Source organism: Homarus americanus, unplaced genomic scaffold, assembly GCF_018991925.1.
Source record: "Homarus americanus isolate GMGI-L3 unplaced genomic scaffold, GMGI_Hamer_2.0 scaffold51476, whole genome shotgun sequence".
NCBI classification, from domain to species: Eukaryota; Metazoa; Arthropoda; class Malacostraca; order Decapoda; family Nephropidae; genus Homarus; species Homarus americanus.
The window spans coordinates 2,093,804-2,111,032 of record NW_024736148.1 but is presented as its reverse complement, the minus strand read 5'-3'; positions in this window follow the sequence as shown (position 1 = coordinate 2,111,032).

The following is a 17,229-nucleotide window of genomic DNA, read 5'->3' as shown; positions in this document are numbered from 1 at the left end:
TGTGGAGTGGGTGGTATGGAAAGAGTTTAAAGGTAATTGTGCAAGTGTGGTGGAGTGGGTGGGGGTGGAGTAGAGTGGAGTGGGGTGGGGTGGGGTGGAGAGGTGGAGCAGGTGGGGTGGAGTGGAGTGGAGGGTGAGAGTACAGCACGGTAACACTTGTAGCTGTGATGACCATCGTGTTCGTACATTATACCATAACGTGTAATGCCGTATTAAATTTCCTTTATGGTGTGACATTAATAACAGTACAGTTCCCCTACCCCCTGCCTGGCCCCACGCCTACCCCTTCTCCCCACCCTCCACCCCCCCTCAGCTGCCCCCTCCCTCCCCACCCACCACCCCCCTCCAGCTGCCCCCTCCCCTTCCCTTCCCCCGCCCGTATATGAGACTGCCAGGTAGTGCCAATAACACTTATGAAACGACAAGGGGACGACGACAAACATGGCATTTCCTGTACTACCTTGGCCCTTGTTTTGTTTCCTGGCATCCTGAGTACAGTGCCAATCACCTTCTGAGTACGATGGTTTAATCCCTTGAGTACTAGTGCCAATCATCTGAGTACTATGGCAACCCCCTGAGTACAGTGTCACCCCACTAAGTACGGTGGCGAGACTTAATTAAAATTCGCCCCCGGTTCAGAATTTACCTGACATATGTACCGGTTCACCTTGGTTCACCGGGCCATTCTCTACGGTCCATTAAACCCTAATTTGTCTTATTTTCCCCCAATTTCTTTATTAATCTCTTCTGAGTTTATTCTTACGACGGAACTACAGTATTGACCAATCACGGTGTGTAATTCTTATGACTGAGGGTTGGGGACTACTGCCCACTAGTCTAAAACGTCTTCGAGTCGTCTCTTCCTTATGGCACCTCCTACCCTTAGTTACACCCATTAAAATCTCTACCCTTATCCCTTTATCCCCATTTATTTGACCCCATAATATCTCGTTATATCTATGCATGGAACTATGTATGTATGTATGAATGTATGTATGTATGTATGTATGTATGTATGTATGAATTCTCCACGACAACCACATCTAAAGGTAACGTGTACGACTCTACGTAAGTTGGGGACACACCTAACACACACACACACACACACACACACACACACACACACACACACACACACACACACACACACACACACACACACACACACACACACACAGCCACAGAGTTATGCTCTCACGCTGATATGCAAGTGTTCCTGTTTGCCTCCCTCTTTTCTTCCTCCTACCTTGTCCCTCTCCCCCCCCCCTCCTTCCCTCTCCCTCCTTCCTCTCTTACCTCCACCCTACCTCCTTTCTTCATCCTTCTGTGCTCTCTGATCCCTTCCATCCTTTCTCGTTCCTTCCTTCTTTTCTTCCTTTCTTACTTCCACCCTACCACCTTCCTCCCATCCTTTCTCCTTCCTTCTCCATCCTGCTTTCCATCCTCCCTCCCTTCCCTCTCTGGTTCCTCTTCCTTCTCTCCCTCCCTTTCTCCCTCTTTCCTTCTCTCCCCCCCCCACAAATATCTGTCCAAAAGACGATGGATTGATTGATCGATTGATTTTCTCTCTCTCATAATGCCATCCACTTTCTTTTCTTCTTTATCAACTGGATCTTCTCTCTTCTTTTTCATCTATCCATTTGCGTTTCCTTATTCTTCTTCCATCTCCTTCTTCTTCTTCTTCTTCTTCTTCTTCTTCTTCTTGTATTTATAAACTGCCATAATTCCTGGCTTCTTGTATCTGTGATCAGAGAGAGAGAGAGAGAGAGAGAGATAATATTATATTCCCTCTTCTCACCCTTGTGTATCCAATTTCTTAATAACCTAGCGAGCACTGTAACACCACACCACTTACAGGTAACACCACACTACTCACTGTGTGACCCACACCACTGGTCGGGAGGTTAGGTTAGGTTAGAAGTAATCCTTAACATTATTTCACATGTTATAAGCTACAGCACTTGGGCCGCTCTGCCAGAACTCAAATCACAGTAACCACTCCGGAATGTTAAGACGGACGGACGGACGCAAAATATGGACGGACTGACGCAAAATATAGACGGACGGACGCAAAATATGGACGGACGGACGCAAAATATGGACGGACGGACGCAAGGTATGGACGGATGGACACAAAATATTATATGGACGGACGGAAGCAAAATATGGACGGACGGACGCAAAATATGGACGGACCCGGACGCAAAACTATATGGACGGACGGACGCAAAATATGGATGGACGGAAGCAAAATATGGCCGGACGGACACAAAATATGGACGGACGGACGCAAAAATATGGACGGACGGACGCAAATATGGCCGGACGGACGCAAAATATGGCCGGACGGACACAAAATATATGGACGGACGGGAAGCGCAGAAATATCGCCGGACGGACGCAAAATAGGCCGGACGCAAAATATGGACGGACGGACGCAAAATATGGACGGACGGACGCAAAATATGGACGGACGGACGCAAAATATGGACGGACGGACGCAAAATATGGACGGACGGACGCAAAATATGGACGGACGGACGCAAAAGATAGACGGAGGGACGCTCTTACACTTCTCTCTCTCTCCAAAAAACATCCCGAGGCACAAGTTATATATTCCAAGGCTGTGTCAGCGTGTCCATGGCTGACGTTTTTACCTGGTCGTATCTCTCCTGACGAACGCTGACGTTTTTTTTATCCGGTCGGATTTTTTCTGACGGAGGCTGACGTTTTAAGCTGGTCTATCTTTCCTGACAGGCTGACGGAGGCTGACGTTTTTCTGCGGTCGTATTATCTTTTCTGACGGAGGCTGACGTTTTTCTGCGGTCGTATCTTTCCTGACGGAGACTGACGGAGGCTGACATTTTTCTGCGGTCGTATCTTTCCTGACGGAGACTGACGGAGGCTGACATTTTTCTGCGGTCGTATCTTTCCTGACGGAGGGTTTGGAAGTTGACGAGTGCTGACAGAGATGCAAAAAAATAAAATAAAAAAAGAGAAGAAGAGAAGAGAAACATATCTTTTCCAGCGTCAAAATTTCATTAACTCAAGAGCCAAAAACGTATTCTCTCTCTCTCTCTCTCTCTCTCTCTCTCTCTCTCTCTCTCTCTCTCTCACCCCTTCCTGCATCACATACCCTTATCAATCCTCCTCTTATTTGTCTTCTCTTCCTCTATCTCCCCTTCTGTTTATCTTCTCCGGTTACATTACTCCCTTGTTCGCTCTCTTCCTTCGGTTATCTCCATGTCTCTCTTTCTTTTTGCTTCTCTCTATTTCCCCTTTCTTTGATTTCTCTTGTTCCCTATTCTCATTGAGTTCTCTCTCTCTCTGTCTATCATGCCTTACCACTATCTCTTTCCTCCATCTTAGCAATTTTTTTCCTTTCCTTCTCTTCCCTACTTTTGATTTCCTTTCTCCTCCTCCTCCCGTTCTTACCCATCCTCCTGCTTCTCCTCCTCCTCCCCTCCTCTTCCTTCCTCCCCTACATAATTTCCGTCCTAGTCTCGCCTCCCCCCCACCTGCCTTCTGCCCCTGTAGTATCAAGTATCAGGCCACGAGGTCAAAGGTCACGGTGTCACAAGGTCAAAGGTCGCTGCCCCACGAGGTCAAAGGTTACGGTGCCACGAGGTCAAAGATCACGGGGTCACGAGGTCAAATATTATGGGGTCATGAGGTCAAAGGTCAGGCTCCCACGAGGTCAAAGGTCACGGAGTAAAAGATCTATTTCCGTCTTATCGTAAAATATATTTCATTTTTGGCCATTAATTGGTTTTCATCTAAAGTCAATCAGTTGAGTGTATTCTTATGTCTTCTCTTACGGGAAATTGTCTGATCACTGAGAGTCTACAGTATATACCGCAGGGGTCTATATACCGCAGGGGTCTATATACCGCAGGGGTCTATATACTGCAGAGTCTGTATACCGCAAGATCTATGTATATACCGTATGATGTATAAACCGCAAGATCTGTGAATATATCGAAGGGTCTATATACCGCAGTCTATACAACACAAGGTCTATATACCACAAGATCTGTGTACATACCGCCGAATCTATATACCGTATAACCCACAGGAAAAAATACCATATATAATGTACAATACCAAAACCCCATGGGTCCAAAATCCGCCTGGAGGTGTGCTGGTTATCGTCACCTAAGACCCAGCACAAGCCACCATTTGTTAACAAGTTCTCGACCAAAGTTAAGACTAAGTTCATCTCAAGACTTCATAACAACATCTTGGCTCACACGTAGGTCAGTTAACTATCTTCTTCGTTTAGCGTAACAATGGTTAACTAACTTCATTTAACGTAATAACTTGAATCAACATATCTGGGCTGATGAATGATCAACACAAGCAAACGCGAAGCAACAAAATAAAGATTGGTAAACACGATGTCATTATCACCCCCAACAACATCATTATCACCACGACAACCCCGTCAATACAGGCCACAACCTACTGCCTCTCATACACATTACAGGCCACAACCTACTGCCTCTCATACACAATACAGGCCACAACCTACTGCCTCCTATACACACTACAGGCCACAACCTACTGCCTCTCATACACACCAGCCACAACCTACTGCCTCTCATACACATTACAGGCCACAACCACCTCTCATACACAATACAGGCCACAACCTACTGCCTCTCATACACATACAGGCCACAACCTACTGCCTCTCATACACAATACAGGCCACAACCTACTGCCTCCTATACACACTACAGGCCCACATCAGCCATCACACCAATTACAGGTCACACCACTGATGATTAACAATAGAGTGTTAGTTTATGGGAGTCTCTTATTAACAACTTGTCCGTGTGAGTGTTAACCGATGAGGCCTGAAGGTGAGGCAAGTGAGGATTGTGAATGAGGCAGGAGGATTGTGAATGAGGCGAGTGAGGATTGTGAATGAGGCGAGTGAGGATTGTGAATGAGGCGAGTGAGGATTGTGAATGAGGAATGAGACAAGTGATTGTTGAGGGGTGGAAGGATTGTATGAGGAATGAAGTCACGATTGTTGGCAAGGGGTGTGAGGAAGGAATGAGGAGAAATACAAGAGAAGAGAGATTGTGTCGTTGAGGAAATGAATAATGAGGGAGAAAACGATGAGGGAAGAGATGAGTGTTATGAGGGAGGGGAGGAACATGAGGAGGGAAGAACATGAGGGAGGAAGAAACATAGAAGGAGGAACAGAGGGGAGGAGGAACATGAGGGAGGAGGAACATGAGGAGGGAGGAACATGAGGAGGGAGGAACATGGGGAGGAAGGAACATGGGAGGGAAGGAACATATGAAGGGAGGAAACATGAGGAGGGAGGAGGAACATGAGGGAGGAGGAACATGAGGGAAGGAGGAACATGAGGGAGGGAGGAACATAAGGAAGGGGAGGAATACGAGGGGAGAGATGAGTCTAAATGAGGAAGGTAAGACATAGGGTGTGGGCAAGTAGTGAGGGCGGCTGAGGGAAGACATGTATACACTGAGGGGAGAGAGACACTGAGGGGAGAGAGAGAGACACTGAGGAGAGAGAGACACTGAGGGAAAGAGGGACACTGAGAGGAGAGACATTGAGGGAGAGAGAGAGAGAGAGACACACACACACAGAGGGAGAGACACACACACACAGAGGGAGAGACACACACACACAGAGGGGAGAGACACACACACACAGAGGGAGAGACACACACACACTGAGGGGAGAGACACTATGGAGGAACGTCACTACTAAATTAAGGTGTTAATGTGAGTAAGGGGTGGACGAGGGGAAACATGATAAAGAGGGGAAGTGACGTTGTCTATGACATGAATACTGAAGATTTCATGTCAAGTATTTCAGACTGATCACCTGTAGATTAACCCTTCCCCAGCTTATTTTACCTGTAGATTAACGCTTCCCCAGCTTATTTTACCTGTAGATTAACCCTTCCCCAGCTTATTTTACCTGTAGATTAACCCTTCCCCAGCTTATTTTACCTGTAGATTAACCCTTCCCCAGCTTATTTTACCTGAGTGGAGAGGAGAGGAGGAGAGAAGCGGAGGGGAAAGCAAAAATAAAATTACCAATAAATGAAGGAAGAGGGAGAGTAAATACCAAGCTGTAAATTAACGACGATTGTTCATCTACACCGATTTTGATGACGATTTTTAATACAGATTTTGTTGATTTTAATACCGATTTTGATGACGATTTAATGCCGATTTTGAGGACGATTTTTAATGCCGATTTTGATGACGATTTTAATGCCGATTTTGATAATTTTTCATACCAATTTTTATGATTTTTAATGCCGATTTTGATGCAGATTTTAATACCGATTTTGATGACGATGATACACACGTTGGCATGTTGTTGTACCTTACAAAAACCTCTTAATTATATAGGCTAAGATGGTGTTACCTGAGTCAGTCCTATCAATAACATTACAGGTAATTATTGACTGGTTCACCCTGACGAACATCATGAGGAAACCATCATTAATTTTGTCTATTTTACAAACCAAACCCTAACCTAGCCTAACCTACCTAACCTAACCTAACCTAACCTACCTAACCTAACCTAACTTAACCTCCTTTACACACCTCCATGTGCTTCCTTCTCCTCCTCCTCTCCACACCTCCACCCACCTCCTCTCCACACCTCCACCCACCTCCCTCCACACCTCCACCCACCTCCTCTCTCCACACCTCCACCCACCTCCTCTCCACACCTCCACCCACCTCCTCTCCACACCTCCACCCACCTCCTCTCCACACCTCCACCCACCTCCTCTCCACACCTCCACACCCACCTCCTCTCTCCACACACCTCCACCCACCTCCTTCCACACCTCCACCCACCTCCTCTCTCCACACCTCCACCCACCTCCTCTCCACACCTCCACCCACCTCCTTCCACACCACCCACCTCCTCTCCACACCTCCACCCACCTCCTCTCCACACCTCCACCCACCTCCTCTCCACACCTCCACCCACCTCGACACACAGAAATACCTCAAGCGGTGACTGTGATATACCCCAACAAGAACCTCGCCTCGTGTGATACATTACTGACCCACCAGTGTTCCAGCCAGGGGTCCAGTTGTCCCCGGGTCGTTCATCAGCTACAGGTATACAAGCCTCACCTAACGTACTTACTTAAAGACACTGTTCCTTCTCAACTACTAACTTAATTTTACTTATCTCACTTAAACACACTTACTTATCTCACTTAAACACACTTACTTACCTCACTTAAACACACTTACTTACCTCACTTAAACACACTTACTTACCTCACTTAAACACACTCACTATCTCACTTCTAAAACAAACTTACTTCTACCTCCACTTAAACACACTTACTTATCTCACTTAAACACACTTCATCTTACTCACTTAAACACACACCTATTTACTCACTTAAACACACCACTTACCTCACTTAAACACTTACTTTCTTACCTCACTTAAACACACTTATCTCACCAGCAACAATACTTATCTCACTTAAACACAATTTATCTCACTTAACGCCACTTTTCGCCTAAACCGCCACCTTAGAGCCGTAAAAGAGGTGGTCCATCTTTCATACTTAACTCTGTATTTTCCCAGCCAACACGAGATGTCACTATGGGGTATTAACTGTGGTGGTGGTGGGTGGTGGTGGTGGTGGTGGTGGTGGTAGTGGTGTGAGGTGTAGGGGGTGGGGTGGTGGTAGTGGTGGGTGGAGGTGGGGTGGGTGGTGGGTGGTGGTGGTGGTGGTGGTGGGGTGGTGGGGTGTGGGGTGGTGGTGGTGGTGGTGGTGGGTGGGTGGTGGGTGGTGGTGGTGGTGATGGTGGTGGTATGGTGGTGTGGTGGGTGGTGGTGTGGTGGGTGGTGGTGGTGGTGTGGTAGGGTTGATAATTTAGGGTAGTGGTGATACCTATTCAAACCACAACTACAATCAAGAGAAGCGGGAGAGTGTCACAATCTTACCTGACATCTCACACCTGGAGTAACAACACCTGTGCCTTACCTGCAAGAAAAAAAACAAAACATTAATTTCCAAACACCAAACACGACACATAACACTTAATCTGTCACGGGAGACGAACTGTCACACTCACCATCTTTCCTCACCAAACAGTTCAGTGTCATCACCATGTTACTTAAGACGGGGGACGGAGAGAAAGTTTATACCATCACGTCACTTCTCGATCAACATGACACAGGTGAGGGTGACAGGGGGGGGGGGTAGAAGAGGGGGAAGAAGGGGGAAGAGGAGGAAGAGTCACACATACAGGTGGTCTCGTGTCACTACAGTATATACAATGAGAATCGTCAGGATTTTTTTTTAAGTGTCTCTGGTGATACACTTACCCCCCCCCACCCCCCCACCCCAGCACTGTCAACACAAGACTGACAATGACTGCTGTTGTCAAGGGAGTGTTGAGTCTCGCGTTACCAGACACCAGATCACAGGACATAAACCCGGACACGAGCATCTGGTGTATAATGAGATGAATTTAAGATCATCCCTAACCTAACCCAACCCAACCCAGGCGTGACCTCAAGCGGCCGTCCCACAAAATGGTTGACGGAGACAGCAGCGGGGAGATGACAACAAAACACGCCATCACGAACACACTTCACTACCGTCATTATGTGTCATCCAGGAAACTCTCTCTCTCTCAGGCTGCTTCCGGCTGTCAGCTCCGCCTCCCCTAACCTTAGTTTATACCGCTCGTCCGTGAGAGAGAGAGAGAGAGAGAGAGAGAGAGAGAGAGAGAGAGAGAGAGAGAGAGAGAATAATATATATACAGGTGCTGACGAATAAGACACAAGACAATAAAGAAAGACACAATAAAACAAAGGAAAGAGAAATGGAGGAGAAAACAGTAAAAATCCAGGAAGAGGGAGAGACGCAGAAGGAATGGGGGGAATAAAACGGATACAATAAAGAGGTGTAATATACGAACCAAGTCACAGTAAACAAATAGAAGAGGAAGACAGAGACAGGAGATAAAGAAAGAGAATAAGGCCGGAGAAACAAGGAGAGAGAAGAAGAGGAGATAAAGGAAAGGATTTATGGAGATAATATAGTAAAGATGGCAATCAGAACCTACAAATGGAAGGTAGTTGAAAAAAAATGGATCACCTGAAGATTAGCCCCCCTTCTTCCTGATCTTCCTCCCTCTTTTCCAATATTCTTCTCTCTCTCCTTCTCTTCCCCTTTTCCCGTTCCTCATAATACTCCCTTCTCCCTCCCTTTCTTCCAATCTCCTCTCCCCTTCCTTCCCCTCTCTCTCTCTCTCTTCCATTCTTCCTAATCTCCTCTCTCCCATCTTCCTTCTCCCCTTTCCTCCCTCTCTTCCAATCATCCCTCTCCTTCACTTCCTTTCCTCCTCCTCCTCTCCTAATCCTTCTTCTCCGTCCGTCCCATCCCAATCTTCCTCCTCCCCCTCTCGACTCTTCCGGGCTGAGTAATTAGCAGGAGACCGACGGTGGCGCTCCCCTCACACTGTGGCGGTGAGTTTTGCCACACGCCCACCACGCCAGGTCATCCACGCCAGGACACTCGAATCAGGTCATCCACACCCATCACGCCAGGTCACCCACACTCACCACGCCAGGTCACCCACACTCACCACGCCCATCACCCACGCTCACTACGCCAGGTCATCCACTCACCACGCCAGGTCATCCACTCACCACGCCAGGTCACCCGCACTCATCAAGCCAGGTCACCCACGCTCACTACACCAGGTCACCCACGCTCGCCACGCCAGGTCACCCACGCTCACCACGCCCCTTCAATGGTCGGGCCCCCCACTAAATACCTGCCCCAGGTAAATACGTGTGAACGAGAGATGAGCAAATATGTACCGACAGTTATTGACAACCTCAGCACCTTAATTAAACACGAGGTAGCTCAAGTTAATAATAATAATAATAATGATAATGATAATAATAATAATAATAATAATAATAATAATAATAATAATAATAATAATAATAATAATAACAATAATGAATATTTTTACGTATTGATATTGATATTAATAATGAAGCGTTTATTTAGCCAGAAAAAATACGCGCGAGCGCGCACACACACACACACACAATATTCCACTACTGTGTGTACACGCATAAAATCCATTTAAATTAATAATAAAAATTGACCTTCACAGAATATGAAACAGTTGTGTTCACTTCATCATGTGTGTGTGTAAAGCTACTCTAGAATCAGACGACAAGAATTCTACCGGAGGAGAGGGCGAGGTCTGGTGTGTGTGGGGGGGGGTGGGGAAGGCTGGAGGAAGAGTCGTCGTCGTCGTCGGAGGGAGGAGGGAGGAAGAGGAGGAACTTATGAGGTGTAAGGGAGGAGGAGGAGGAGGGAGGAGGAGGAACTATGAGGTGTAAGGGAGGAGGAGGAGGAGGAGGGGTACGAGGTCTGGGTGTGAGGGAGGAGGAGGAGGGGAGAGGGTGACATCTGAAGCAAGAAAGGAGGAGGAGGAGAAGAAAGATGAGGAAGGAGGAAAAGGAATGAGAGTGAGTAGGAGGAGGATAAGGATGGACGTGGATAAAGCGGAGTTGACAGAGGCGTTAAAAGAAGTGGGGACTGAAAGAACGGTGATTGCAAGAGGAGCTAATGAAGACAGCTGATAAAGGAACCCACAGGAAAAAGGAGAAGATTAACAAGAGACAGAAAGAGAGAGAGAGAGAGAGAGAGAGAGAGAGAGAGAGAGAGAGAGAGAGAGAGAGAGAGAGAGAGAGACCAATGCTCTATCTCCCTACTTCTCGTGTTGTCTGGGTTGGGAGCGAATGATTGTGTGGGTCGTCAAGCATCGTGTGTTATATTTGTCCTCTGTTGGGTTCTGATGGGTTCTGTCTCCCGTCAACACAAAGGATGGCGCCATGTTTCTAACTCTCACACCTACACCTCACTACACACTACACTACACTACACTACACTACAATACACTAAATCAACACATCCCTCACCACACTGTCACTATTCTCCATCACTTAACGATAGAAACTTTACAATCCCAGTTAAGTGGTCATTATTATTACACATCTACTTCTGTATTATCACCACTACCACCTGTACCACCATCTGCACCACCACCAACTGCATCACCACCACCACCACCGCCTCTACCACCACCTACACCACCACCATCATCACTATCACTACCATCATCACTACTACCATCACCACCACCTGCACCACTGCCAGCTGCACAACTTCTCAGGGTCGGGATAAGTGCTTGACATTACCCTCAATAGAGCATTAGTTTCAAGACTTGGGGTAACCTGTGGACACTTCACTTCCCTCGACACTACAGCATGTGACAGTTCCCAGACTTTGGTGAGGGAGGGAGCGGTCACCTCTTTACAGCAGCGGTAGTAGTCATAGCAGTTTCCAGACTAGAGGGAGGGAGGGAGGGAGGGAGCGGTCATCTCTCCTACAGCAGGGATACTGTAGTTCCTATACTTAGAACCGCATCAAGAGCAGCAGCACCAAAAACACCAACAACGCCAACACCATTACCACCACTATCACCAACAACACCATCACCACCACCACCACTATCACCAACAACGCCAACACCACCACCACCACTATCACCAACATCACCATCACCACCAAGTTCGCCGCCAACAATGAGGAAGGTAGTGGAGGGGATAACCAGAGACTATGGAAGGGTGTTGAGGGAAGCGGCGGTGACTTTATCATACCGTTGATTATTGTCCTGAGGAGGAGAGGAGAGGAGAGGAGAGGGGAGGAGAGGAGAGGGGAGGAAGGAAGAAATGGGTAAGAAGGGAAGATAATAATAGAGAGAAGGAAGATAAGGAGGAAGAAGGGGAAAAGTTGGCAAGAAGTGAAGGGGGAGAGATAAGAGGGAAGAAAGGGAGGAGTTGGAAGAAAGGAAGGAGAGATAAGAGGGGAGATGGGAAAGGGGTAGAAAAGAGGGGAAGAGGAGGAAGATGGTAAAAAGACTTAAGAAGAAAAGAAACACACACACACACACACACACACACACACACACACACACACACACACAGAGCAGATCGAGACCTCCTAAAGCCACGGAGATCGCTGTTAATTACTGACCGCACGGTAAGTTCCTAAGCCCCGTGAATTCCTTGGGTAAAGTTTTAATTGAGTAAAATTCATCCGAGAGTTTCCCCCCAAGCTGTAGGTGGATGGTGGCCAAGTGAACTGTGTTTTGGCGAGGCTTGAAAACTGTATGTATGTATGTATGTATGTATGTATGTATGTATGTATGTATGTGTGTGTGTGTGTGTGTGTGTGTATATATATGTGTGTGTGTGTGTGTATGTGATCGTGTATGTGAGTGAACGTACGTGTGTGTGTGTGGTCGCATACATGACTGCATCACCACAATACACAGTTCATATGCCTTTTGAAACAGTTGGCTCCGTCCATTGAGAGTTGGGCAGTCCTCACAGCGTTTGGCCCTCACAGCGTTTGGCCCTCACAGCATTTGGCCCTCACAGCATTTGGCCCTCACAGCGTTTGGCCCTCACAGCATTTGGCCCTCACAGCGTTTGGCCCTCACAGCATTTGGCCCTCACAGCGTTTGGCCCTCACAGCATTTTGGCCCCTCCCACAGCATTTGGCCTCACAGCGTTTGGCCCACCTGCGTTTGGCCCACACTGCGTTTAGCCCTCACAGCGTTTAGCCCTCACAGCATTTGGCCCACACAGCATTTAGCCCTCACAGCGTTTGGCCCACACAGCGTTGGCCCACACAGCGTTTGGCCCTCGCGTTTAGCCCACACAGCGTTTAGCCCTCACAGCGTTTGTAGCCCACTGCGTTTGGCCCACACAGCGTTTGGCCCTCACAGCGTTTGGCCCACACAGCGTTTGGCCCACACAGCGTTTGGCCCACACAGCGTTTGGCCCACACTGCGTTTGGCCCACACAGCATTTGGCCCCTCACAGTGTTTGGCCCACCAGCGTAATGAAAGTTTTCCCTCTCTTTACACAGCTCTGGGTAAAATGCTCACTACTGTTCTCTTACAACCACCAGCTGGCAAATATGTACCACGACTGTTGAGAATATATATTTTTTTTTCAATACCAAATGGACAGAAATGAGAGATCAACTTGCCAACATTACCACCGAGTTGCCAACATTGCCACCATATTGCCATCATTACCACCCAGCTGCTAACACTGCCACAATACCACAACCTGACCACCACAGCTACCAATAATACCACCACACAGCTACCAACACTACCACCATACACCCTGACCACCACAGCTACCAATACTACCACCACACAATTTGACCACAATTACCAACGCTACCACCTCAGGTAAAATCATCTGGGGTGTCTAATTATCAGGTGATCCACAGGGCTGCCTACCACCATAGCCAAGGAGGGTCAGCACTCAACCCGCGGCTTGTCTGTGGTTCGGCTATCACACACACCCAGACGAGAGGAGGGAGGGAGGGAGGGAGGGAGGGAGGGATGAAGGAGGGAGGGAGAGGGAGGGAGGAGGGAGGGAGGGAGGAAGGGAGGGAGGGAGGGTAGTGAGGGATAAAGTGAGGGAGGGACCATAGGCTTTTCATCATCCTCCTCTCCTTCACACTTCTCCTCCCTCACTCTTCACCTTCTCCTCCCTCACTCTTCACCTTCTCCTCCCTCACTAATCACCCTCATCTGCCTCGCAAAGAAAACCAGCCATGAGTCAACAGAAAGAAGATAAGAGTATAAATTAGCTTGGATTTTTATGTTTCGTAAAGAATAATGGCTGCTCACTCACTCACTCAAACTCACTCACTCAAACTCACTCAATTCCCCCCTCCCTCACCCACCCACTCACTCACCTCTCAAAATAATACTAAGAGAACTTCACCTGTCTCCTGTAGCCTCTCTCTTCACTTTAAGATCTCTCAACACTATCTCTCCATCAGGTCTCTCAACGTTATCTCCCCAGAGGGTCTATCTCCCCCACCATCTCCCCATAAGGTCTCTCAACAGTATCTCCCCAAAGGGTCTATCTCCCCACCATCTCTCTCAACATTATCTCCCCAGAGGTTCTATCTCCCCCACTATCTCTCAGCATTATCTCTCCCCCGGAATCAGTCAATTTGTTCAGTCGTCATAAAGAGTTGAAATATGGTTCCTCAAGATCATTAAATCACCTTATGGATGACCGGCCTCTACGCCTCTCTACTACGGCTACTCACTACTACCACTACCACTACCACTGCTACTAATACCACTACTATTTTTTTTTAGAATTTTTTTTTAACATGGCCTCCATTCTCCCCTGTATAGCAATACCTTCGCCATCATTTTATTACCTTAAAATTAATTATCCTAATACACAAGTAGCTACCCTAGCTGTGTTGAGTTAGTTGAACCGCAGATCTATGCAGCATTCAGTGACTGTTGCCTCATAGTCAATATCTGCAGTTGTTGTCGGCTTTGGGGCCGATGCTCGCGTTCCCCTGAGGCAGAGCAAAGCCGACCTAAGGAGAGAGAAGGACAATCGACATCTCGTCCAGGCTGTAACATAATTTGTGGGCTGCTGCTTCTGTTCGGATCTCACCTCCGCGAGTCTGGCGTAGAAGCATCTTGCACTTGGTCCCATCCCACCAGAGGCTGTGAACACTAGAGGAGTGAAGCTGCCTTGATCAACGCTCTGATACTACAACTACTACTAAAGGCATATACAAACATCTTTTTATCATTAACTAATCTAAACCACATCATAAACCAACAACAATTCCACTTAAACAAGACAAACTGGTAAGACAAAAACACACTCAAGAGTCAAGACAACTCCACCCTTACCACCCAACCCACCTACCCACCACCCCAACCCACCTACCCACAACCCACCTACCCACCACCCACCCCATATCAATAACAGTATAACAGTGCTCCTAATTACACAGTTCATTTCACATAACGTTTTAAAAATAATCTGAAAATCACTTAATGGCCCCCGTGACACCACTAAACAGCTCGACCGGGCCATTAAACACGCCTATATTACCCGTGTTATCTGTCACCACTACAGCAGCGCCACTAAAATCTTTATGGTACTGTTAAATATGTCTCCAGGATATATGACTTTTCCGGCCTCTAATGGTGACTGAATTAAGTCCTAAAATATGAGTACTTAATTATTCTATATATGATTTAAAGTATAATGATGATGATAAAATAATAATAATAATAATAATAATAATAATAATAATAATAATAATAATAATAATAATAATGATGATGATGATGATGATGATGATGATGATGATGATGATGATATTGATAATAGTAAAAATAATAACAACAATAATAATAATAGTAATAATAATAATAACAATAATATAATAATAATAGTAATAATAATAGCCAATATCACCGCCAACATAGCCAATATCACCGCCAACATAGCCAATATTACCACCAACAACGCCAATATTACCGCCAACATCACCGCCGGGAAACACAAAATTCGCCATTACTGAGACACGTAAAATAGCTCCCCAGTGACCCGAATATATGAGTCTATCGCCCACGCTCACTAGTGAACTTCAGGCCTTGAGTACTATGATCAACACCTCGAGCACTATGAATTAACCTCTTGAAGTACGATACCTTAACCCTTTGAGTACGATACCTTAACCCCTTAAGTACGATACCTTAACCCCTTGAGTACGATACCTTAACCCCTTGAGTACGATACCTTAACCCCTTAAGTACGATACCTTAACCCCTTAAGTACGATACCTTAACCCCTTAAGTACGATACCTTAACCCCTTAAGTACGATACCTTAACCCCTTAAGTACGATACCTTAACCCCTTGAGTACGTTACCTTAACCCCTTAAGTACGATACCTTAACCCCTTGAGTACGATACCTTAACCCCTTAAGTACGATACCTTAACCCCTTAAGTACGATACCTTAACCCCTTAAGTACGATACCTTAACCCCTTGAGTACGTTACCTTAACTCCCAAGTACGATACCTTAACCCCTTGAGTACGATACCTAACCCCGGCACGATACCTTAACCCTTGAGTACGATACTCAATCTTTGAGTATTTATACCTTAACTCTATGTTTATACTCAACCCTGAGTAATATTACCTTTTCTAACCCCTTAAGTACGATACCTTAACCCCTTGAGTGCGATACCTTGACCCCTTAAGTACGATACCTTAACCCCTTGAGTACGTTACCTTAACCCCTTGAGAACAATATCTTAACACCATGAGTACGATACCTAACTTTAAGCACGATATTCATCTTTGAGTGCGATACCTTGACCCCTTAAGTACGATACCTTAACCCCTTGAGTACGTTACCTTAACCCCTTGAGAACAATATCTTAACACCATGAGTACGATACCTTAACCCCTTGAGTACGATACCTTAACCCCTTAAGTACGATACTTTAACCCCTTGAGTACGTTACCTTAACCCCTTGAGAACAATATCTTCACACCATGAGCACGATATCTTAACCTCTTGAGTACAATATCTTAACCCCTTGAGTACGATACAAATTCTACCTATATAAATTATCGGAACAATTTTTAACTCAAAATATATTAACTTTTTGACAATAATTTCAAAATCTAAAAAAAAAAAATTAATATTTTGCAATACTTTCAAAATCTAAAAAAGTATACTACCTTTTGTTAATATTTTCCAAAGCTTAAAAAAATACTGTATATTAACTTTTTTGTGCAATAAATTCCAAAAAATCTAAAAAAATAAATAAAAAATAAAAAAAATCAACGAGACATAAACGAGCCCACAAACCCGTATCTCATATCAAGACATATTACTACGAACAATTTTATCTGGGCAGTTAATGATCCGAGTTTTAATTAGATTCGAAACTTTTGCAACCTGGGAAAAAAACGCAAAGTAAAAGTAAAAAAAAAAAAAAGTTTAAAAGTTAACAATAAGTGGAGCGAGTAATGAAGGATGGTAAGGGAAGAAGGGAGGGAGGGGGGGCAGGGAGGGGAGGATGGTGGGGGGCAAAGAAAGAGAGGGGGAGGTATGATAGTGTGAGGGAGGAAGAGGAGGAGGAGAGTTCTGAAGCAAGCCAGCTAGCCACCCTCCTTCCCTCCCTCCCTTCTTTCACCTTACCTCACCTCACCTTACTTGATTTGATATGACCTTACCTCACCTCCAACACTCGACACACCTCCAACAGTCGACACACCTCCAACACTCGACAC